Raw genomic sequence first — 24,999 nt, 5'->3', positions numbered from 1 at the left:
GCTGGCCCCCAAAGGTAAAAGACAGTTTGTATTGGTCCTCCCTACTGACAGGCACGGTCCAGTATCCATTGGTCAGGTCTATTGCTGTGAATACCTGTGACCCTTGAATCTGGGCTAGCCCTTGGTCAATGTAGGGCAGAGGCCATCGGGAAGTATGGACCCATTTGTTGAGCTCCCTAAGGTCACCGCAGAGTCTCCACTGGCCGTTTGGCTTCAATATTCCCAGCACCGGATTATTGAAGGTGCTGTGTACTGGACGGATTATTCCCCGGGACTCAAGGTTCTTAATTATTTCAGTAAGGGACTCCATGGATGCGAGAGGCAAACGATATTGCTTCACAAACACTGGAGTCATTCCAGGGTCCGTGGGAATTGTTGTGGTGTGGATGTCGGTGTGACCACAGTCATATGAGTCTACCGCAAAGAGATCTTGGAAATCCAAGAAAACTTGTTTCAACTTTTGCTTCTGTTCCAGAGTCACGCAGGCATCAGCTAGGTTGAATCTCTCTTCCACCATCTGCCTGAAGCCTGGAAAGACTTCTGGTTGGGCTATCTCAGCGGCCTCCTCCAGCTGGGTGGAGAAGTCCCTGGTCAGAGTGCTGATTTGGACTAGAGGCTTCAGTTGGGAAAGGCAGCCCTCATGGACCTGGAAAATCACCTCATCCCTCCTGAAGTCACAAGTCACATCTTCCTTACCATAAGGGCAAGAAGTGTACACCAAGAAGTTCCCCCCATGCCGGGTGAAAATCCTGTCTGGTGTTGTATTGTCCTCACTGTCACTGTCAAAACAGTCCTTGGGGATCGGTCCTAACAGTTCATTTCCTAAATCAATGGAGAAATGTCGGTCATCAACCGCCATTCCAATAATGGTGCCTGCGGCTAGAGTAATACTCTTTAAGTCGCTGTTATCCACCTCTATTGGAATGGTGTCATGTTCTATGTTGACTAATGGTGTTGGGTTTACCCCTAACCGGTAATTCTACCCCCTTCCTGCATTTAGTTCATCAAAGGCCCTTTTGGACAGAAGGGTAGCTTGGGATCCAGTGTCCACCAGTGCCAAAATTGTACCCTGCCCCTGTACTTCTCCCGGGGCATAATATCTTCCCTCCTTCTCCTCAAGGGGGCACAGATAATGCACATTTTTGGACAACTGGTGGGCTAACTTTCTGGTTTTGGACATTGTTAGCAAAGAGATTTGGGCAGAATTCTGTGGAGAGCCTGGGGAATCTGAAAGAAAAAGTTGGCAACTGGAAATGGTTTCGGGTTCTGGGTCGACCCCCCCCCTTTTTGGAGGCAGTCATCAGGATGGGTTTGACCCTTGGGATTTTGGTATTGTCGGTTCTGGGATGAGATGATGGGCGGCGGTAGCTCAGTCTCCACATCTCCCCAGTCTGAATTGGCATCCCCGGGGAGCCATTTTTCCTTGGGAGGAGTTCCCCCATCTCTGAAGGAGAAGATCCTTTTCCCAGGATCTTCTGAGGATCCCTCTCCCTCAAATTGGAAGACCTGTACCTCCTCCACAAAGGGGGTCTGTTTGGGTCCTTTGTTTCTCCTACCCCCCCCTCTGCTCCTTGGGAGGCAGGCTTTCAGGGGCAGGAGATTTTGTTTCCGGTTCCTGGTTTTCCAGGGGCTGTTTACAAGTTGGGAAGGAAGCTTCCTCCAAGGCTTTACACCCCCCCTTCCCCTTGTGCCTCCTCCCTGGGAACCGGTGGGTTATCGGGGTGCTGCCCCCGTCATTGTTCTGGAGCACCAGGCCCAGAGTTTGGGGCATTCTGCGGTGGCATGCTCATCTGAGAATGCTTTATATGGTTCAAGGAAACACAATGATAAATGAAATGCAGTACAGAAAATAACTTGATATGGCGTCAACAAAAGACAATGTAATCACTTTTCCTTGACAATTCACTCCCCCCCCAATGCAATGTAAGAAATGGAAGGAGAGCACACAGTCTTCAAGAATCCCAACAAAATGCAATACGAAATACAGTCCCCCCCAGCAAGCTTAGAGGAAAACAGGTGTGCTTTTTAACACACAGGCCCAAAATGCTTTTAAATGTGATGGCAATGGATGGGAAAATGTGCTAACTGATTTTAATTCCCTCTAGAGATTCAGGGTGAGTGAGATCTAGTTTATATTAGTTCAGGCTCACTTTAGCAATGCCCTATGAATGATTGTCAGGTTGCACACAGATTTTAACAAAGGAAAGAATGGAGCTGCTATTTTGACAAGTGGAGAAATTGAGCCAAATTGCAAATCGCGGTAAATTTCGCGAGTGCGTAATTCGCGATTGCGGAAAAAGTATAGGGAGTAGGAAGTTCTAGGTTCGTTGGAAAGCCTAGAATCACAGCTTTAAAATGAAAGTTAAATTTCATTCCTAGCCCAAACGGTTCCAGAGATATGGACGATTTAATAAAGGTAGATTTTCAGATTTAAAGTAAAACTCAAAATGACAGGTGACAGCTCGCAGCTTTAGAATGGCAGATGACACGATTTCTTGGAGGCAGTTCTACTTAGGTTAAAATAGCTTGAATTAGATTATTTTAACTAAGAGATTGGTTCTGCACAGTTCTGCTAGGTACTCTCAATATAAATTTGAACTAGGCCTCGTCACGGATCTGGTCAAACGTCCGGCGGTGGTTCTGTCTGCTCGGCGGGTCAATCAGGCACCGGTTCTGCTCACAGCGATCTGGATCTCTGGTCCTGCTCACAGCGGTCTGGGTCAGCTCACTGGATACAGCGGCCTGTGGTTCTCTGGATCTCTGGTCTGGTCTCTGGCAATTGTTCTTGGCAAAGAATTCAAACAGCTCGCCCGGCTGTTGAATAGTTTGGTTAGGTTTGCTGGATTCTGAAGGCCTGCTGAGAATACTTTTGCTTGTAGTGGGCCTTCTAGGTTCAAAGTTCTGTAGTCTATGGGTGCCTGGTTCTGATCTCTGTCTGGATGGGATGTCGGCCGTCAAAATGCTCCGCAGAAATGGAAAATTAATCTCTCTACCTATCCCAGCAGTCTCTTTTTATGTGTTTTGAAAGTGGGTGTGTGCGTGGCATAACTGAGCCTGCCCCTCTCTACTTGTCATTGGCCCAATTCTCCCCTCTCCCATGATTGGGGGAAGGAAATGGATTGTCATCATGATGAGGTCTGTTTATGGGTCAGAGGATCCTCCCCTGGTCAATTTGCCCACAAATCTATATTTGATTCAAATACATACTTCCCAGATACACAATTTGTTGAAATTACATGTACATATTACACCTTGCTTAAGGTAGTCTCTGTTCCGACCCTGGTGTTTCTAGGAGCTTGCATTCAAAAATGGCAACTTATTTTTGATTTTAGTGGGTTTTGTAATATGGGATTTTCATCAAAAATTATACAAAGGTACATTTCCCTTCCACATATATCCCAGTAACTTTCCATGTCTCTAGCTTAAATACAATGTCTACAATATCCATAATTAGCAGGGTTTTGCCCAAGAACATGGTACACATTGGAGTTTGGACTCAAATCGTGAGGGCATTTTCCATACTAAGACTCTCAAAGTTGCACATTCCTGTCATTTGGTTACAATAAGTTATCACTGTTTCTATAAAATATATATTTGTTGCAATTCAACTCCCCAAAGTGTTTGGGTCCGCCTCCAGAAGTCTGGGTGGGTCAGTGATCACATGTCTCTCCTTGCTGGCAGAGGACTGTTGACAGGAAACACTCAAAATTAACATACCCCATTCAACAGAAAGGGGCTATTGTCTCTCTCCTCCAGGCTGAAGGGGAAACCCCCTCTCTCACTCAGAAGGGCCATGTGATATCCTGCTTCCTGTGGTGAGTCTCTGGGGTGTTAAGAGTTCTCAGCCTCTTGGCCTCTGGGAACAGCAGGTGGCTAAGATTTTTTAATTGACCAAGAGGCCTTTGAAGTCCAGTTGACTCAGGTCCCTTTGTCAGCCAGTTCTCCTGTCAGAGTTTAGACGGCTAGCGCAGCCTTGGGGAATTTGTCGGTACTGCATCCATTTTTGGGATCTGTCTTGAATTACTGCATTTCAATAGAGTGGTCTTTTGCTTGATAGAATAGGACCCTTGCTTAACATTGTTTTGATGGCATCCTTACAGTAGAGTGGTGATGTGGAACCCCCCACGAGAAGGTTGTATCTTTGGAGTGGTCTTGTGCCAACTGCGCAGTTCTCCTGGATTCTGGCGCACATGTGGGCTTTTTGGCCATCTTGGATTTTCTAAACCCACAGCACCAAATGTTGCAGCTTAATGACTCAAACGTGGGTCAATACACCTGACAAGTGGAATGCAGAGAGAGAAACATGTGGAAGAGTCAACATGTCACAGTTTGTTTAATGAAAGTTGTGATATATGTAAAAGAATGTCCTTGTGAAGTGAAATATATTGGTTCAACAATAGGACCTTTAAAGCTTTGAATCTTGCAATTCCACAGAGTGATAGAACATGATGATGTTAACTATCCTGTAGCATTGTATTATAAAGATTTTCATGATAGTAAAGTAACATTTAGAGCCGTTGCTCATGCCACTGAACATAAACGTAAGGGCAACAAAGAAAGATAGCTGCGTAGAATGGTGTCTAAACACACTACAGAATTTGATACAATAAAGCCCTAGGGACATAACAATGATGAAAAAGTATTTGTTTTCTTAAATTGAGATATTCACCTACATGTTTTTAAGACTGCAATTACTTGAAAAATTTGAATATGATTATGTTTAGATCTGCACATAGTCCTTTTTTTTAAGTAACACAAGGTTTATAATGTATTCTAAATGTGATGATATGTTTGATGATATTAACTTTCAATTGACATAATTTGCCGAGAATTGTTGAAATATTATATGATAACATTATGCTGTTTACTGCACTGTGCACATTGCTTCTTAAACCTATTTGTCAGAATTGTGTGTGTTTTTTAACAAGGGAATGTTTCATAGATTTTTTGCACTGGCACCTTAGCTCAATATTTCTAGCTCAATATGTTTGATGTAATTTTTTTCCAAAAGAACCTCTCTGCTTTTCCCATACATACTATATGGTTACATAGATACATTGTTCTCCAACACTGGAGGAGTTTTCTTTGGAATTTCCAATCTGGATACTAGTCCAACATGTCTCTTCTTTGGTGTCAATATAACAGGAAGACACATGTCACATGCCACGTAGAGGAAAGTAGAGGGTTCTGTTTTTTTTAGGGAGAATTCTCCAGAATGGAAAATTTCCCTTACCTACTCAGCAGCTTTGCTGGATTTCTAGGATTTATTCTTTTTGCCTAGTAAGAGTGTGAGCCTTTTTTCCCACTCTTACATGTGTTTTGCTGTGTGTGTTTAACATGTTTGTGTTTGTAGACTGTGGAGCTTCACCTACTCTACAGCCATCATCTTTTTACTGTGTGTTACACAGCACCTTTAGTGCAGTGACACAGGGTTGTCTTTTTTAGACTTCCCAGTCTCCATTTTCTGGGACTGACTACTGTCTCCCAGAACATGTAAAGTTGCCATTGCATTTATTAGTCTTTTTACATTCACAAACCCAGTACAAACTATCTTACATAGAGTTCTGGAAAGGGTTAACAGTCATCCCTTTTTGTCTGTTTCTCATGGAACATTATTTCGTTCCCTTTTCTTTAAGATTTGGCTGGTGGCAATGGTAACTACTCTACTTTTTCTAGAGTGGTTATTTTAAATAGCCTTGGTATTGTTTTAGGCCATCTTAGTGGCCTCAAATTTAAACCCGCTGGACCACATTTACTTTTATATGGTTCCGGCTGGGTTTATTCATCATTTCTTTTTGTAAAAGTCTTTCTCGTGTTTTTCTCTGCGCACCAAACCAGGTTTGGTTCCTTTGTTCGCCGTCCTTTGGCGGGCTTCTGCACAGTAGTAGGAATGTTCCCCTACCCCCCTACCCCAGACGCTGACAGGCAATACCTAGGAGAAGATGAAGAATATGACCTTGTGGCCGTAGCCAGAGCAGACAGACACAGGGATGAAGTGAAGGAAGGGATACTGGCCTGACAAGTACTGATAGACAATTTATTTTAGCATGTTGGCCTGACCCAGTACAAAACCTGCACATATTGAATAAAGTGCACAATCGTGGATGTCTGTGCATTTTACTGAGTTCAACAGGCTTTTTGACTTTTTCTACCCCCATACCTTCTGCCCCCACCCACCACCAACGCCCCGACACACTATCCTGCCGCACCCCCACCCACCACCAACACCCCAGCACACTATCCCTACCCCTCAACCACCACCAACTCCCCAGCACACTATTCCCATCCCCCAACTCACCACCAACACCCCAGCACACTCTCATCCCAACCCCCACCACCATCACCCCAGCACATTATCCACCCTCCCCCACCCGACAATGTGTCCATATGAAGCACACTCAGGCCAACCGTGTGCATGGCGGTCATGTAGGCCATGTCCTCTTTCCCCAAGCCCCAGCATCCGGGCAGCATGAGAGTAGCTGGCGCTGGGACCTCCACCTAGGTGTTCCCTGTTGGGATGTCTTTGTGGGGGTGGTGGAGGATGAGGCAATTGAGGCTGCCATCTGCAGCTGCTGGCAGTGGCGGGCATTACTTTACCTCATACGCTCTGCAAAGGCAGAGAGCCCCTCACAAAGCTCCCTCGCTCTCTGGTCAAACCCAGTCAGGGAGGCTGTGCATGCTTCCACTATAGCCAGGGTACACGCTTTGTCCCTAGCCATCCTCCTCGTGGCCGCTCTGATGGCTCGTCTGATGGCCTGCACATGCACATTGTGGGCAGTGTACACTGAAGAATACAAACACTGTTGTAAAGCACTCCAAATTGAAATGTTACTCTTGCTTGTGTCTCCAAAATATATTTTTCATCATTTTTCATTAGGTTCAAACATTACTGATAGCTCCTGACACGTGTTTCCCCATTTACTATCAATGGTTCCTCAGGACGGTTTAACAATATGAACATTTGATATGCTGGAAAATAAAGTGAACGCTAAATGTGCTTGATCTTCTATTGCAAGAGGCTTGAAGAAACAAACTAAATCCCATTGTCAAACTAATGTTACAGTTAGAAATTTGCTTTTACAATATCGGTGTTATTAGTTGATTACCTTAAAGTATTACTTACTTAAATATGTTTTCTGATGATGTTAATGTGAATTTTGCTTTTTCAAATTTTCGATTTTGATGGGAAACGTTATTCTTAATGTTAAAAACAGTTTCCAATTCAATCTTTGGCTGTATTTTCAGTTCACAGTTCCTTGAATAATTTAGACTTAAATTAGATGTTATAATTCGATCTTAGTCTGTCTCCATCTATGGGGTTCCTCTCAACCCCCATTTGTTTCCCCTTACCCGGATTTCTCCTTTCTATCAATCTGAGTCCGGTAATTTACACATTTGTTACTCCCGCGTTCTGGAACTGCACTAGACTGTTCCAAAATGGCCGGCTCTTATTGTGACGTTGCAACGTGATGACACGTGATCACCAACATTCGCATCAACACATTGCAATCTCCATTTTGGATTGGGTTAAAGCTCATAGTCAATTATTACCGCAATTCGAAGAAGTAGATTTCTTAACTACTGAAAATTCATCATTGCTATGTTTGGATCTTCCCAAACTAATATTCATGAATGCAAAGCTTTCTTTTGAAAAAACAGTGTATGATCTCACAGCGTTTTTCGATAATGAGTGAAATTAATTGTCCCACAGAAAAAGTCCAACAATTATAGGGTAACATAAATTCACCCAAACTTAATTATTGCTATTTCTACTCATTAGAAATTACTTAGATGAAATGACCCAGTTCATGATGTGAATTTAAACCTGATATATAACTGGCCATTAAATCCAAGTAGCGTCTTTTTGCCACAAGTTTTTCTCTATTTCCTCCTCTTTTAGGATTTGTCACATGTTCTAAACCAAAATATTTAATAATTTTGGTTTGATCCTCAGTATGTTCTAAAAATAAATGTTTGCTTAAGGGATAATGTTCATCTTTCTGTCTTATTGTTCTGATATGTTCTGCTATCCTGATTTTCAAGGATCTTTTATGGCTCGTTGGTGCTGCCACTCTCTTTGGCAACGCTGGAGGTTGCGAGCATTGTCTATTCTTCCTTCTTCCAACATGGCTCCTCTTACTTGGGGTAGTGGTGCAGCGTTTACGCGTTTGGAAGTCAGACGTCCTCTGACGTCATCACGTTGTTCGGGGGATTCCGGTTATGGCCCAGCGGATCCAAAGCTCAGCGCATCGCTTCTCTCCCCAGACGCTACGTGAGTTCGCAGCTAGGGTGCATGTTACCTACATCCTTGCTTCTACTTACCTTTTCCTTCTATTCCTTCCCACAGCCTTGTGTCTTTATCCTGCCATTTACTCCCATCATCCAACACCCTTAAAGAACCTTCGTTAGGCTCTTCCTCCCGACACACTGGGTACTTCTCCACCCCTTTTTCATCTGATTTAACTATGTGTCTGTCCCTCGGCTCATATCCTGTTTGTTTGTTTAGAGTCCAGATGTTTTCGGGATCCCACGGCTAGAACCTGTGAGTTCCTTCCCATCTTGAAGGACGGCATACAAGGGACAAATTGATCCATCCAGCTAAACATCCATTTCAGCAGGGTTTTATTCCCCAGGAGGGTTTCCCTGGGATCCCTCGCACCACCCCTTCTTTCCCTTTTAAGGGGAAGGGAGGTGTCAGGGTCCTCAGAGTATCTCCCCAAGTGCCTCATTGATTGCTGCACAAAACAGGTTAGTTTTGAAGTATTACAGGATCTTATAGTACTTCCTATCTATATCTTGGAACATACATAATGAATTGCATAAATAACAAATTTGGGGTTGCACTTCATGAAGTCTTCAATAATATATTTTGTTCCATTTGGTTTAATGATTTGTTTTAGACCATTTTCTGAGCAAGGGCACATGCTGCAGTTTCCACATCTATAATATACTTTTAGATTTTCTGTATGTCAGAGTTGTTCCATACCTTTAGTTCCTCTAGATTTTGAAAAATTAGAGGGGAAAAGGATATTTTTAGGATTAGGCGTTCTCTGATAGGTGTTGCACGGAGTGTTGGTAAGAAAGGGCATTAGGTATTGAGCCATTGTTAACAGAGATTCCAATGTTTATTTATAATTGATCTTAAAGCATTGGCTTCTGTATTATATGTTGTAATAAATCTGATTGTTGATAATGAATTTTTGTCTTCTTTCTTTTTCAAAGGTTCGTTTTTCAAAGATCTTTTCTGGTGCGTTCTTTACTTTTATTGTTTTCTTGATTTAGATGTTGATGTTTGTACCCTCTCATTAGGAATTTTTCTTTAGCAAAATTCAGATGTTTGTTCATCTCGTTTTCTGTACAGTTTTTTTTATCCTTCAATATTCCCCATAGGGGATATTGTGTCTGATGTGCAACGGATGGTGACTTGCCGCATGTAAAATGCTATTTCCTGCGGTGGGTTTAATGTAATCTGTTTCCCATTCTATCAATTCCAATTGGTCGATCACATTTTTTGTATCTTTAATATATGATATGATAGTCTATTTATATAGCGCCTATACACAATGTGTTTCAAAGCGCTACAAGGCAAAGGAGGGAACAAAGGAAAATACAATGACATTCTTACAGGCCATGAACAGTAAGGATGTGAAATTAACTATCGTACTCAGCCTGACAACATTTCAGATAGCGCAAGCGCTAAGATATAGATAAGGAAGCGAGGGGGAGAGTAGGAAGGAAATGGAAACAGACAGGCGACTACCGTACTAGGCCTGACGACATTTCTGGTAGAGCTGGAGAAAATAGAAGGTTAGGGAGAGGGGTGCAGAAAGGGAGGGGAGGAACAAAACAAGCGAATATTGTACTAGGTCTAATCACATTTCAGATAGTGCTATGGTGGGGGGACAATTAAGGGGAGGGGGGAGGAGACAGACGAGGTTGCTATCATACTAGGTCCAGGGATAATTCGGATAGAGTAAGTGCGAGAACGAATACAATTGTAGATGTCAGTAGTAACACATAATGTCACTCCCCATTACCATTTACCTGATTATTAGTCCATAACATACATTTGCTGTACCTTTTTATTAGAGCATGAACATTGGTACGGACGTATATGAACACATAGAAGCCACGGATTACGCCGCCCAAAAACAATCTCAGCCACGTACTCTCTCTGCATTCGAGTACCCGTGGGGTCATCTGCACAAGTCAGTTTAATTCCATTATCCTAGTTGTGCCGGCTTCTGGAAATTTTTACACACTGACCAGTTAATGGGGGTTATGTAAGTTTCTCTTTACTTTTATACCTACAGATGTAGTTAGGTTTACCTAACACAGTTGAATACATTAGTATTGTATTCCCCCCATTTCAAGGATTGATCTACTTTACAACAAAAGACAGATACCCTCGTCCATCTCTAGTGACTTGTGAGTGATTAAACCTATTATTTATCACGCTATAATTAGCTTGATGAGTTGCTACCGGCTTACCACCACTATGAATTATATATTCATGCCCTCCGCATCACTATGGCTTTTCAGTTTCTATTGAATAGTTTTCTTGTGTATTGGCCACTACTATAGATAATGCACTACTCTAACTCTATCATTATCACTCACTTAGCTAATGTTCTTTCTAATTGGTGCTCACCGGGTTCACCTTATAATATAACAGTTTCCAGTAACAGCATGAAGCTGGACATCACCAAGAATTATGTATTGAATAGACAGCATGTCAGATAACAATCATTCACACACTCTGCATTGTTGCTACTTAACAATCACTGCTGGTCAATATTACCTAACATACGTTGCACAATGTTTGCCATATATAACTATGTAAAATATAATTACGTCAGCTATTCTCTCTCCCTTTTTTTCTTTCCCTTTTCTCTTTCTTTCTTTCAACTATATTTGAATGTGTACTAGTGCTACAAGGCTCAAGAAGAGGAGGCAATCACCTTGAAACGCGCCGTGACTTTGCTACAAGGCTCAAGAAGAAGAGGAAATCACCTCGAAACGTGTCAGCCAAGCACATGTTAACCTATGGATATTGCTCTTTTTTTCTTTGCCTTTATCAATAATTGGCCCACAGTTTACTGCAACTACTGAAACAGTTCTGTTTTTTTAATTAAATAATTTCTACTTTTTCTTAATTGAGACTATCATTAACCATAATTGAATGTGCTCGATATATGAAATGACATGCAAGTTTATTGAATGTCTTTATTGAAAACATTATACAGTGTGCAGGGGACGGGAGGGCTCCCAATTTTGGATCCTCTTACTGCTTCTACTTTTTGCAAAATTGGTCTTGTTCCAAGACCATCTTTTCTCCCCCGCACCTCAAGTCTACAAAAAATACTATATATTATCAGTCAGTAAATGACTTCAAACTACTAGTGTGCACCGATAACCACAAATAATTTGTGTAACACATAATGTTGCAAGCCAGGATACAAGATGAAAATGGGAATAGCATGATTCAGGGCCACCATGAGTACAAGATGCAAAAGAAGTCCTTCATGAGAGTTGAGAAAGAGTGATGAACCGTGAATCAATAAAGTCCATAAAGGTCAAATCCAGCATTGGCCACAAGACAGTGATGGTGAAACCAGAATGTATCAGGACAGACTCCTGCAGAAATAGACTGGGGGGGCAGGGTAGAAGATTGAAGCAAAATAGGCAACACCTGTGTGCGAGAAGTGTGGGGGGCACAAGGGAACATCAGGGGGGTTGAGATGGGGTGAGGATGGGCTGTTGGGACAGAGGGTGTAACACAAGTGGGTCCATACTTACCTGCTGTCTGAGCAGGGGTTCAGGCCCTGGGTTCTCCTTGTCCAAACAGGTCCACAGGAATTCCCCTTTACTGCCCTTCGCTTCGGATGCCCAGGTGTGAGACACCCTTGATCTAAGAGTTAAGAGCAGGAAGGATGAGGCATGGCTAAGAAGATGGGCGGGGCTTAGGCCAGGGGACCTAGATCCACTTACACCAGCTCCTTATCTGCAAAGGAAAAGAGGTTGGAGACCTCTTTAAGTAGAGAAAAAAAGTGGCAACCTGGAAGGCACCAGGTGGGCGTGCTTAATCCAGGTGACCTAGATCCACTTACAACGGCTCCCTATCTGCAACGGAAAATAGGCTGGAGGGCTCCTTAACTAGGAAAAAAGAGCAGCAACCAGGAAGGCACCAGGTGGTTGGGCTTGCTAAGTGGGGAAAAAGAACAGCAACCTGGAAGGCACCAGGTGGGCGGGGCTTAGGCCTGGTGACACTAAATCCACTTACACCAGCTCCCCATATGCAAAAGAAAAGAGGTTGGAGGGCTCCTTAAGTAGGGAAAAAGAGCGGCAACTTGGAAGGCACCAGGTGGGCGGTGCTTAATCCAGGTGACCTAGATCCACTTACAACGGCTCCCTATCTGCAACGGAAAAGAGGCTGGAGGGCTCCTTAAGTAGGAAAAAAGAGCAGCAACCAGGAAGGCACCAGGTGGTTGGGCTTGCTAAGTGGGGAAAAAGAACAGCAACCTGGAAGGCACCAGGTGGGTGGGGCTTAGGCCTGGTGACACTAAATCCACTTACACCAGCTCCCCATATGCAAAAGAAAAGAGGTTGGAGGGCTCCTTAAGTAGGGAAAAAGAGCGGCAACTTGGAAGGCACCAGGTGGCGGGGCTTAGTGAAAGAAGCTAAATTGGTAGCCAAAGGTTGAAGGTGTTGGTCAATATATGCAGAAATTGGTTCAGTCAATGAGCCAATGAGCGTGTGTGTGGTGGTGGGGGTGGGGGGGTTATAAGATTTCTATTCGGGCAGAAGGATAAGGTTAAGGTCAATAACGTGTGCGAATGACTCTGCCCCAGCCCAAATGTACTTTGAAAGGCACTAGGCTGTCATGAAATATGTGGGTGTCCCAATAGCATTAGTCCGGTGGGTGTTTCTGTGCTGGGGGGGTATCAGGGCCTGTGCAATTAAGTGATTCTCCGTGCAGTGGTATTTTACCACCCCACCACTGTTGATATGTCAGCTGGTAGGCGCGAGACACCCTAGCTGCTTGGCTGGCACCTCCGGCCCCTAGATCCGGGCCTGCGTGATTTGTTGGGCATCGCATAACCTTCAAGCCATGGCATCATGCAGGTAAAGATTGCAGTAAATGGAAGCCTTATTCAGGGATCCCGAGGCCCTCCACAGCCTGCACCCCGCCGCCTTGGACCCGGGCCAGGAGGTGCATAAATCCAGCCGTTCATGAATGGCCTGCCAGCTTTGCCCCGGTCAAAGAGGGGTAAAGACCACTCTCTGGGCATTAACCTTCTCACCCGCTGGCTGCTACTAGAAGGGCTTCCAGGAGGCCTTCTGGACACGCTTGAGAAGCGTGAACCTGGCGTGCACCAGCTGCTTACGGGAAAGCCTCCCTGTAGTGTTATGTTAGGGGGCCATCAGTTAAGTGCTATACGGCCACAGGTGCGGGATGTACTGCCGTGGGAAGTCAGGAAGTGCATCACTGCTGAGAACTGGGCTTCTGGTCGAACTTAATCTGCATTGTGTGCACTATAACACTGCATTACAACAATAAATGACCTTTAGGTAGGTGATCGGATGATACATCGACATCAAACACAACCTCCATCTAAGGTTAAGGTATGTATAAATGCATCACTTCTGTGGACATCTGCCGCTGGCACAGCTTTTCATCCACACGTGCTAGAATACAGCTACGACTATGACACATTCGGGTCTAGCTGGTCACATAACCGTTTTGCACTGAAACACCAGACTTGCCTCAAAACCTCTGCCATTAGACTACAGTGATAACCTATGACAAATTTCGTTCTGGCTGGGTACATATTGATTCTCCTGCATTAGTGCTCTGCCGTGTCCTTCCTCAATGCCCGTTCATGTGCCTAACCTCTTGGGTTGTTTACTTGAGCCTAGCAGCCATCCTAAGCCCTAATCTCGGCCAAATGCACACATGCATCTTAAGCATCCTCTCAGAACTTTCTCATACCTGGACTTCGTTCCCTCAGGGCGTTCCTACCACAAAGCGCTTTGAGGCCATACAAATGGGAAAATGTGCTATATAAAAACGACTACTACTACAAACCTCTTGGATGGATTGTTGGGGGTAGGACATGTATCACACTTAGATGGAATTTTGGAGGAAACACCTCAAAACCTTTCTCTCTTCCTAAATGCCTTCCTTCTCGATCTCTTCGGTTCATCTGCCTCCAACTCCCTCAGGGTCAGTCGCTTCTCCAAGCAACAGTGGAAGATCTCTTTCTTCGGCTGGAGACTCCCTCTGGAACAGCCTCCCTGAAACTTGAGGAGAATCATATTCGGTTCCGGAAGCACTTCAAAACCTTTCTCCTTGCATCTACTTTTTCTCCTCCTCTCCCTTGCTGATTTCCTGGCTGACACTGAAACTGCACTGGTTACCTGGCCACCCTCTGATCTCGGGCCCAGGACCCTCACCCGCCAGTCACACTCCTGCACTGCCTTCCTGGCAACCCCCGCACTTGATGACTGTTTTCTGTACCCATACGGTCCCACTACCAGCACTTGACACCTGTTGTCTGCACTTACCCTTTCACTTGCCACCTGCTGGCCGTACATTTACTTATTGTTTATTTATTGTCTTAATGCATGTACTGCACTGTCCTCTCCCCCTTTCCCCCCCGCACTTCTCCTGCTTCCCCTTCCCATGCACTTGCACGATCTGAATGACACCTGGCCAAGTAGGATCGTTGTCTGTCTTCCCTCTGTTCCCCCACCCTTGCCTCGTTGGGCCTTGAAACACTTGTGTATAGGCACGTTATAAATGCCATATCATATCATATCATATCAAATGCTATTAATTACTGGATCTACTGGATGGTAATTGCTCATATTCCTTATGAATTATAGGTAAGAAGTAGATGCTTGCTCTTATAGGAAAAGAATTCCTCAAGAAGTTAAATTCATCTTCTGTAATTAATTCTTCTTCCAACCATTGTGTATTTCTGGTGTTCCATTCCTTTATAAGTTCTGGTAGAGGGTTATTTGCTAGTTTTTTCATAGGGTCCTTGTTGTTCAGATATTCTTCTGCCATTTTGATATAATCTGTTTTGTTTAGAATTACAATCTTCCCCCCTTTGTCAGCTTGTTTAATTGTGATTGAGTCATCATTTGTGAGTTCTTTAAGGGATTCCCTTTCCACCTTGGTTAAATTGTGTTTGTCCTTAAACTGTTGTGTGTTTGTTTAGATAAAGTGTTCTTAAATCCTGTGAAACTGATTTTTCAAAAATGTCTATGACATTTTCTGCGTATAAATGCGGATAAAAAGTACATTTTCCAAGCCCCAGCATCCAGGGGGCGGGCGTGAGTGTAGCTTCCGTGGGACCTCCACCTAGGTGTTCCCTGTTGGGATGTCTATGTGGGGGTAGTGGAGGATGAGGCAATTGAGGCTGCCATCTGCAGCTGCTGGCGGTGGAGGGCATTACTTTCCCTCAAACGCTATGCAAAGGCAGAGAGCCCCTCACAAAGCTCCCTCACTCTCTGGCCAAACCCAGTCAGAAAGCCTGTGCACGCTTCCACTATAGCCAGGGTACGCGCTTTGTCCCTCGCATCCTCCTCATGGCCTCCCTGATGGCTCGTCTGATGGCCTGCGCATGGCCATTGTGGGCAGTGGCTATCCTCCATGGCATCGAGGTCCTCCATTACAGTGCCCAAGGCGGCAGTCGGCTGAGGTGGGGTATTGGGAATTTGCCTAGTGGGCCCTCTGGAAGGGGACCCATATGAATTAGTGTCTGTATCTGACTCCGGGGTGTGTGTGCGGTAGTGGTGTGCCTGGCCCTGTGGCCTTGGGCTGCAAATAGTCTCCCAAAGTGGGCTCTCAGGTGGGGTGTGTGATGGCTGGTGCTGTCTGCGGACTTGTGTCTGGGCCGCGGTCGCATTGTGGCCATTACTGTGGGGGCTGCTCGTCCCTCCCTCCTCCTGTGTGACAGTTATTTGGGCTGTTTCCTCATTGTGAGGAAGAGTGGTCTCAACACTAGTCACTGGTGTGCCCCTGGCAGGCTGGCCTTGGGCAGTGGGTGTGCCCCTGTGGCGGCAGGGAGTGGTGGGGTTCATCTTGCACCTGGATGTTGACTGACATCCCCTTTGCAGGGTGGTGGGGCTAGTGGTGGCGTGGGAGAGGCAAGTCTGTAGACGGCCCGCTGTGCCCCACTCCCCTGATGCCTCAGGTGATGCCTCTGTGCCTGTAGGGGACATAGGGGATGGCATTATGATGTATTCTGTCACGTGTTTTGGTATGCATGGCAGTTATTACAGGATGAGGGGTGTGGCACAGGGCTGTTGGACTAATGCACAGGACAGGCCTGCTTGCATCTGGTAACGGATTGGCAGAGATGGGGCCACATGCCGTTGGGGGCACCTCAACATTGCCATTGAAGGATTTAAGCTTAAGGAAATTATCGTAAAAGCACATTAATTGTCAGCAGGGGGTTCACTTTGCTAATCCATATTATTAGTCAAATCATGGCATGAAGAAGGAGGCCTTTCTAGGCATTGACCAGTCAAAGACTATCAGGCAGATTCATCTCCTGGATATTGTAATTTTTAGACTCTTTGGCTAGATACATTCTCCTGATGAAATTTCCCTCACTTCAATATAATTATGTATGTAAAGATTCCATGTGGTTTCAAATATAGGAAGACCGACATGATCCACATGTGTACAGTTAATTGCAATGTTTTACAGAGTGCAAAGTGCAAACGCTTCCCAAAGAGGGAATTAAAGCTATGGGGTTGAATTAATGTCTATAAAATGGATTCAGAATGTGTCAAGAAAGTGTTAGTTGAGATGAGATTTGACCCTCTACGTTGCTTAATAACATGTAAGATTATAAGGGATTCAGTAAAGTTTTCCTTTTTGTGCCATTTCCTCTCCAGACACTCAATATAGCCTATGTTTTACTTAATGTGCATTGTCGCTGCCATGAATCTTTCTGATCACCTGTGAGGAAGACTGAAATGTAGAAAATCACAAATATCCTCTGGTTGCATTTAAAACGGATGCATAACCAAAGTAGCTGCATCACTTCTCTCAACTTTATAATTTATTTTAGGTCCTGGGGTGTTCTCACACACTGCCTTATTAGATGACCATCTCTGATGCTGGCAGACATGACACCTTAGCCTGCACTTCACTGCCAACGCATCGGGCTTGCACATGATGTTGCCATCAGTCACACCCAGCAGAACATTAAAAGGAATAATGAACACGGATTACCATCAATCTATGCAGGATAATCAATAATCAAATGGGACCCTGTTCCTTCACCTCTCATGTGTCCCAGCTTGTGAAAGTCCGGTTCAAAACACGGTCCCTCACATTTCCTCTACTGATATTCCCCATCTAAAGGCAGAGGTTACTGACATCCAATCCAGAGAGTAGACCGGGACGCTTCTGCAGCTCATATTTGTTACGTATAATATTTTGAATATGGTCTGCAGCATTAAGAGGACAAAGATTTCAAGATGAAACAGGAGCTCATGGGGGGAAGGATGCATTCAATCAGCAACTGCCATAAGTACAAACCCTTATGTTGATTTTTTTTTAAAAATAAATAAACTACTATTTGCGCTTTTTTTAATTAATCACTTTTGCAAGGGAGGTTGTATGATATGATAGTTTATTTATATAGCGCATATACACAATGGGTCTCATTACGACCTCGGCGGTAGCCATGCCGCTATTGGCGGCATGGCTGCCGCCGAAATCGCTTCCGGGTTCGGGGCCTCAGAATGAGGAATTACCGGGCCATTCCGAGTTCGGAAGGCCCGGTAATTCCTCCCTCCAAGGACCCGGACCCGGTCCTTCCCCCATTCCCATTTCAGCCCCCGTAGGGCTGAATGGGAATGGGAGAGGGAGCAAACAACGGGCCATTACGAGTTGGCCCGTTGTTTGCTCCCTCTTCCCCTCGCGGGACCCGGTAAGCACGCCTGGTCAAACTTGGCTTCCTGGGTCCCGCGAGGGGAGCTCATAATGAGGCGGTACAGGGTAAACGGCGCCGTTTACCCCGTACCGCCAGGGTCGTAATGAGGCCCAATGTGTTTCAAAGCACTTCAAGGCCAGGGAGGGAACAAGGAAAAATGACGTGCGTGCAGGCCATGAACAGTAAGGATGTGAAATTAACTATCGTACTTGGCCTCATGACATTTGAGCAATAAGGAAGGGAGGGGGAGAGAGGGAAGGGAATGGAAACATACAAGCGACTATGTAAACCTTGATATGTTGGGAAAATTCAGTCTGTCAAGTAAATCAATGAATCATAACAGAAGGGGGTTGTGACTGGACATTTTATCCAGTTGGCTGAATTTGTGTCGATCCGAATGCGTGCCCCTGCAAAATTGTCAGATGTTTGGTGACTATATATTCCTGAAGGAGTACCAGTGAACAGTCTTAATGGATCTCAAAATCTTCTGAAGGTCTCCCGTTATTTGGCTACATGTTTAAACAGCAATGGCATTGAACAAAGAGCAGTGTGTTTAAATCATTCAGAAATGTGAGGACTAATAGAATGGCTAATTCACTGTTGATGGTTAAGATACAGATGCTTCAGAAAGAGACTGCATGGAGAAAAGATACATGTGCATGGGTGCTCTCCACAACTTGCCATACTATTAGGAAAACATGATGTCTGGAAAGAAACACACACACATACAACTTCACTGGTTTAGCAAGAACATATGGAGAAAGTCAAATTGCCAAATTACAGTCTATGGATGAAGGAGCTCAGAAAATGTTTGTGGAGGTAGGTGACTTGATCAGGGTTTAACTTGTATGGGAGGAAATGAAAAGGATTCCATGTGTATGACAAACTAAAAAAATAAATACTACAAGCAGATATTATATTATTACTTCAACCTCCAGATTATGAGTTTGGAGGTATTAGCAATCTAGGTATTTCTGGGGAACCCTGCATGCATTAAATACCAACACATTATAAAAGGTTTGGGGAGTTTTCTAAAGTATTCACTGCAGTGGAAAGAGGGTCAAGTTCACACCTCCACTTGCCCTTATAAACGTTCCAACCAGAATTAGAGCTCCTCACATCGATATGAGTGTATGATGGTTCGACTGAGCACAGATACAATTCCATGTTAACACAGAATAGTGGGATATTGTGGGTAAAGAAATTATGCAATAAGCCATAATATCTTGATTTGAACAATTCTGTTTCAGAAAGAGGAGAGAGACAGTCTAATAAGCATTATGTGCTTCATTTCAAAGCCATCTTTACTCGAAAGTCCTACCTAGTTAAACGACTTTACTTCATTTTTGCCTTTTGTTTACTTTATTTCAATAAAGATTAAAATAAATCAGAGCATAATTGATTGAGTCCGTTTTTAGTCAGCAAACGGTTGACTCAGTGCCGTTTTTAACTTATTAAGCGTACATTTTAATTATCTGTAATCGTCACAATCACAGTCCAATTGTAAAGCTGTTAACATTGGTTGCATTGTTGTTACAGTGCTGTGTGTAAGATGCAAAGATCTAATTGCCACACATTTCGCTTTCCACAACATCCCTTGCTAACGAAAGCAGTTATTTTGACTCATACGGTATGATCTTAAAATATAACTTAGCTTGTTTTCAGTTCCTCCCGAGTATTAAGAACGGTCCGTGCACATTCTAGGAGGCATTGCTGTACATTGTTGCATACCTAAAATCCATCTCCAACCCCCCCACCCCCCCTACTTATCCACAATGTTTCCAAACTCTGTATATACTTTGCTCTTTACAATACCATGGGACATTTCTGTTGACTATATGCCTGAATAATGGGAAAAAAGGAATGGTCCCTCATATTTCAACAAAATGTTGGTATTAATTTCACCAGTGTATTATTCTCTAAACACCAATTCAAGTTTGATCCAATATAAATAGATCAAGGAACAAAAGAGGAGCATAGTTGTGGAAGAACATTACAAAATGCATTTAAAGCTACTGGTCTGCCATATTTAGGTTGAAAAGAAGTGTCACCAGCATGCACCACTTTTTATGGCCACATCTCCTTACTATATTATTTTTAAAGTTCGTTCCATGTTCGATCTCATGCTAGAAGAGGTGACAGTGTGAAATGCAATTATCAATTTTAGGAGACCCCTGCCAATTCTCCACTTGGACATTTTTTTTCCACAAAAGGATTGGAAGCAGATGTTTAGTCAAGTAAGATTATGTATTGTGGAGACTGGTCTGGAATTAGTGTCCTGGTACTTAAATGGGTTCAAACAAATGCATTCTATGTGGTAGACATTCCCCTTTTAAAACCAGTGTAATATGGCAATACACTACTTTTTAGGACTTACCAATCACATAGCTCTTGCATTAAAACAGAAACACATATTTTACTGCAAGTATCCAGCAGTGCTATCATATTATAGTTTCTCGGGTATTTGGTATTTCCATATTTTCATACAGGCACCAGTACACTTTACATCTTTTTAACAGTTCAGATTCTAAAAATTACCATGTGAGTACACAAAGTTTGCAAAATGCCTGCCCCTTTTCTGTGATTAGTTAATAAGAACTCCATTAGCTAGACCATCAAGCCCTAGTGTCGCTGATGTATTTCCATGATTGATATAGTTTTGTATGTTATCTTTGTCAAGATGTCCAGTTATAAGAATTTGATTCAACATATTCAACAATAAATCAACCAAGGGAGACTAGGTATGGTTTTTATAAGATTCACAAATGTGGAGGCTTAAATTGGCTGAACGCTCACAAACACAATCTATATAAAAAAAATTCAGAAGAGATGCTAAAAGTTCTGTATCCTTCCCGAATGAAATTATTTTGGTAGATTATTAATCGTACTGATGCATTTCACCTTGACTGTCAAATTAATCCAGTACCTGCTCCAACTTGGAAGACTAGTTTTTTAGGTCTTTACGCTCCCCTGTCTGTATTGAGTCTGCAAGCTCCCTCCTGGAAGACTGCTAAGTGGCTACTTGAGTAGACGCTCAAGAAATTCCAAACAATGATGAGAGGGCCTGAATTGCAGAAAACACAACTTTATTAGAAATGCGAAGTAACGGCTGGGAGTTCCTGCATTACTCTGATTGGTTAGTGCAATAACAGGTAAACTTTTTATGTGCATCCCTCTGAAGAAGACCAAATCATGTGTCGTCAGTACAAAAAGAAAAATCTGCCATGCCCAGCAATAAACTAAATACTAGGTCATTCCTCTCTGTGATACCACATATCTTGGCATCCCGGGCTACTCCCTACCCCTGCAACTCTTGAACATTAAAGCAAGTCTTTGTTACTATTGCATACTTGTCTGGCTATGCCAAGGAAGAAAACCATGATTGTGCTTGACACCCTTGGGAAGGATTTCATGAGAAAGTGTAACAGAGGACTGTCTTAGAATATTAGCTCATATCTGTGCTATATGGCCATCCAGCCACAAACACAGCAGCCCAAGGACTCTCTTGAATGCGACAGAAGCCAAACCTAATTCAACATGCCCGAAATACTAAAACATGATGGCTGAACACTTAGCGGCCTACTTCTTGATACAATGGTTAATATTTGTGCTGATAGCTCACCCCACCCCGTACTTGGCACTCCATGGATTCTCTAGAGTTATTGAGAAACACAGCCTAATTCAATAACAATTGTAAAAACACTGGTTTATTTTTTTTCATTATTTGTTTTTGGTTTGACATAAACCTTGAGAAAATGTATTTACATTTACATTTACAGATATCTAAACATATTATCTCTCAACCATTCATCTATACTATGTCAAATTAAGAAATCAAATACATTTTACAATTGCCGTCTGAATCCTCTTATTCCTTGTCAGAAGTATCGAGTTCCATAATTCCTGTGGCGTGGCTATAAAACAATTCTGAAAACAAGTGTTTAAAATATAAAATTCTCTTGTCTTCCAAGTTTGGACACTTGCTTATTAGATGTTGAAGAGATTCTGCTTCAGTACTGCCACAATTAAATCTACAAATACTGTCTTCAAGGTTGATTTGTTTCCGATGTGCTTTTATTTCTCTAGTATAGAGAATGTTCAATCGAAATCGTAAAATTGTCTGTCTATAGTCTGCATTAGGAGCATTAAGCAGATATCTTTCTGTTATTTTTAACTTCTTATCGATAAATATACCGGTGTGACCACATTTTTAATTTTTTATTGTAATCCAGCAACACATAAAAGTCTTCTTTTTTGCGTGTGTTGGATTAAACAAACTCTGCTTTATTATTTTTCATCTGCTTTTTTCATGTACTCTCCGAGTATAGTAAGTACAGAAGGTCGTTGCTCAGGTTCCCCAAACCTCTTATGCATCAAGCAAATTCTCCATTTGTACATTCCATGCAATGAAGATAAACCCATTTCATAGCGCAGTTGAAACATTGGGACAGATTTCGGGATAATTAGAATAGACTTTCAGTAGCGGCTTTGAATTTTTAGCCATTGTTCCTGGTTAACCAGCTTTGTCTCAGATCCGTACAAAACTACTGGAACTGTTTTCTGTAAATAGAAGATGATTGCTGATTCAATTGAAAACTTTATATATTTATGTAACATAATTTTTGTTTGAGATATAGCATGCTTTACCTTAACCCGTATATCATCGTCGTAGGGTTGACCTTTACTACAGTTACTGATGCTAACTTCCACATACTTGTAGACGTCCAGCTCTTCCAAAGGTTTAGTGTCCAAGAACCATTTATTAGTTTTCTTTTTCCTTACTGGCTTTGTCGGATGAATACATACAATTTTGGTTTTCTGGACATTCATCACCAAGTCATTTCTTTAGGTCTGATTTTCTAAGGTATTAAGTAGGTTTTGTAACCCAACTGGAGTTTTAGGCATTACAATCAAATTGACAGCATAGAATAACACCCTTATTTTTGCTATGCCCAATCGAGGGGCATCAGCTCTACTAATCTCTTGGTCCTTTGTCATGTCGGAGATGAAAAAATTTAAAAGTGTAGCCGCCATCAAACAGCCTTGTTTCAATCCTCGGTTTTTAGTGATCGGTGCTGTTAAATGGCCTTCTTACATTAATCTTATTTAGATAGATGTGTACTGATGCAGCTGATGGATGTAGTGTAGCAAATGTTCTGGGCAGCCGGCTGTCTTCAGTTTATTCAGAAGCTTATTCTGTGAAAGCGGCTTTAAAATCTACATATGCCATATACAAAGCTTGCTCAGATTCCAACATATGTGATCGTATAGCTGCTATAATCATTAAATTGAGGTGCTCGGGCCTTTCCTAAAGACTGTTTGATATGGGCCAAGCAGATCATTTTCTCTCAGCCATTTATTAAAGTCCCTCAAAATCAGACTTGCAAATAGCTTCCCTGGCACATCCAACAAGGCTATGAGCCCATAGTTGTTAGGGTCTTGCCTGTTGCCTTTTTTGAATACCGGGATGAATATAGATGTCTGCCATGTCGTTGGAAGGATTTGAGTAGGGAGCACCTTCTTAATGATTTCAAATATCACGCCCGCCCATTTGTCATAATTCTGCTTAAGTTAGAAAGCCCGTCTGGACCGGGTGCTCGAGATTTACTTAATTTGGCTATCAAAATTGTAATGTCTTGGAGATCAAAATGTATGGTATCTATTGATTTAATTTCCTTGATGATATGAAATTGCTCATCTTCTTCCAAAGATTATATACATTGGAAAAATGTGTCTTGAAGAAGGTTTCTGATACCGCATTGAGCTTTATTGTCATTTGCACCTTTCGGCTATCGAAGTTGAGCAGCTCCCAAATCTCCTTTTTTCATTACAGCTTCTATCATAGCTTGGCTATCTTTTTGATATAGGATGCTTTTCCTACCGGTAATCCAGTTCTTGTCATTTGTCTTTAACCTTTTTATTAATGCAGCTTTTTATAGGGGGGGCAGTAATCAAGCATTTGTTATTTCTCTGCGAAGTAGTCTTTTCCGATTCTCAATTTCGATATCAAAAATGTGCTTGTTCTCATAGTCTGGTCTAACTTGGGTTCCTGACACTTGTTTACATATTTGCAAAGTATTTACATAGTCACACACTCAGGTGTTTGTTCTTCCAAGATCATTCCTGATGATTTTATATAGACTATTCACTTAATCATAGGACCGCTTAAGGTGGTTACGCACACTTGTTACAGAAACTCTCTGAGAGTATTTCTATCGTTGGTTATATACAAGGCTACAGGGCCAGGACCATTTCAGCACAAGTTGATTGTGGTCACAATGTCTTGGTTTGTGACTTTAAATGATTTGACACAGGTTAGCATCCTATTGTCCAGATATATATAATCTATGATGCTTCTATGTTTACCCCTCTTCCATGTAGCTGCGGCAGGTATATCAGTTTCAGTAGTACCATTAGCTATAATGAAACCTCTCTCATTCATTAGTTGGATCCATCTGAGGGTTTCAGGGGTTTGCTTACTCAGTTTCTGGCTTAAACACTGGATGTTTAAATCTCCCGCAATGATAGTTGTATGGATCGTATGATCAATGGAAATCATGTCCATCAATTTCTCGATTATTTCAAAATATTTGTTACTTTGGGTTGTTGAATGATTCCAAATATATTTATCACTGAAAGTGTTTTTTTCCTCTATGTCTATTTTGATTAGCTGAATATTGTCGTTAGGTTGTTCCCAACATTCAATTTTGCATCCTGAGGAGTTTTTTCTCTGCAGCCAGTACACCAGCCATTGGTCTTCCCTGTGTCTTCTTTTTTGCAGGGGCACATATGATTACAAAATCGTCCCATACCGGGACGTCTGTAAGCCAAGTCGCATGTAAAAGAATGATATCCCCTTGATGCAAATTGTGATTTGGGGAATTTACCAGATGACTATAACCACAGGTATTTCAGCTAATCAAAGTAATTCATTGTTTATTTAGTTGTTAAAGCGCCTTTCGGATCAGTTCTTTGGCATGTAACTTGCCTCTTTTTTAGTTGAGGGTTGATTCTGTTGTTTGTTGCTGCATGGTTCCAA

Source organism: Ambystoma mexicanum, chromosome 7q (genome assembly GCF_040938575.1).
Source record: "Ambystoma mexicanum isolate Mex_15411 chromosome 7q, UKY_AmexF1_1, whole genome shotgun sequence".
NCBI classification, from domain to species: Eukaryota; Metazoa; Chordata; class Amphibia; order Caudata; family Ambystomatidae; genus Ambystoma; species Ambystoma mexicanum.
This window is presented reverse-complemented; position numbering follows the sequence as displayed.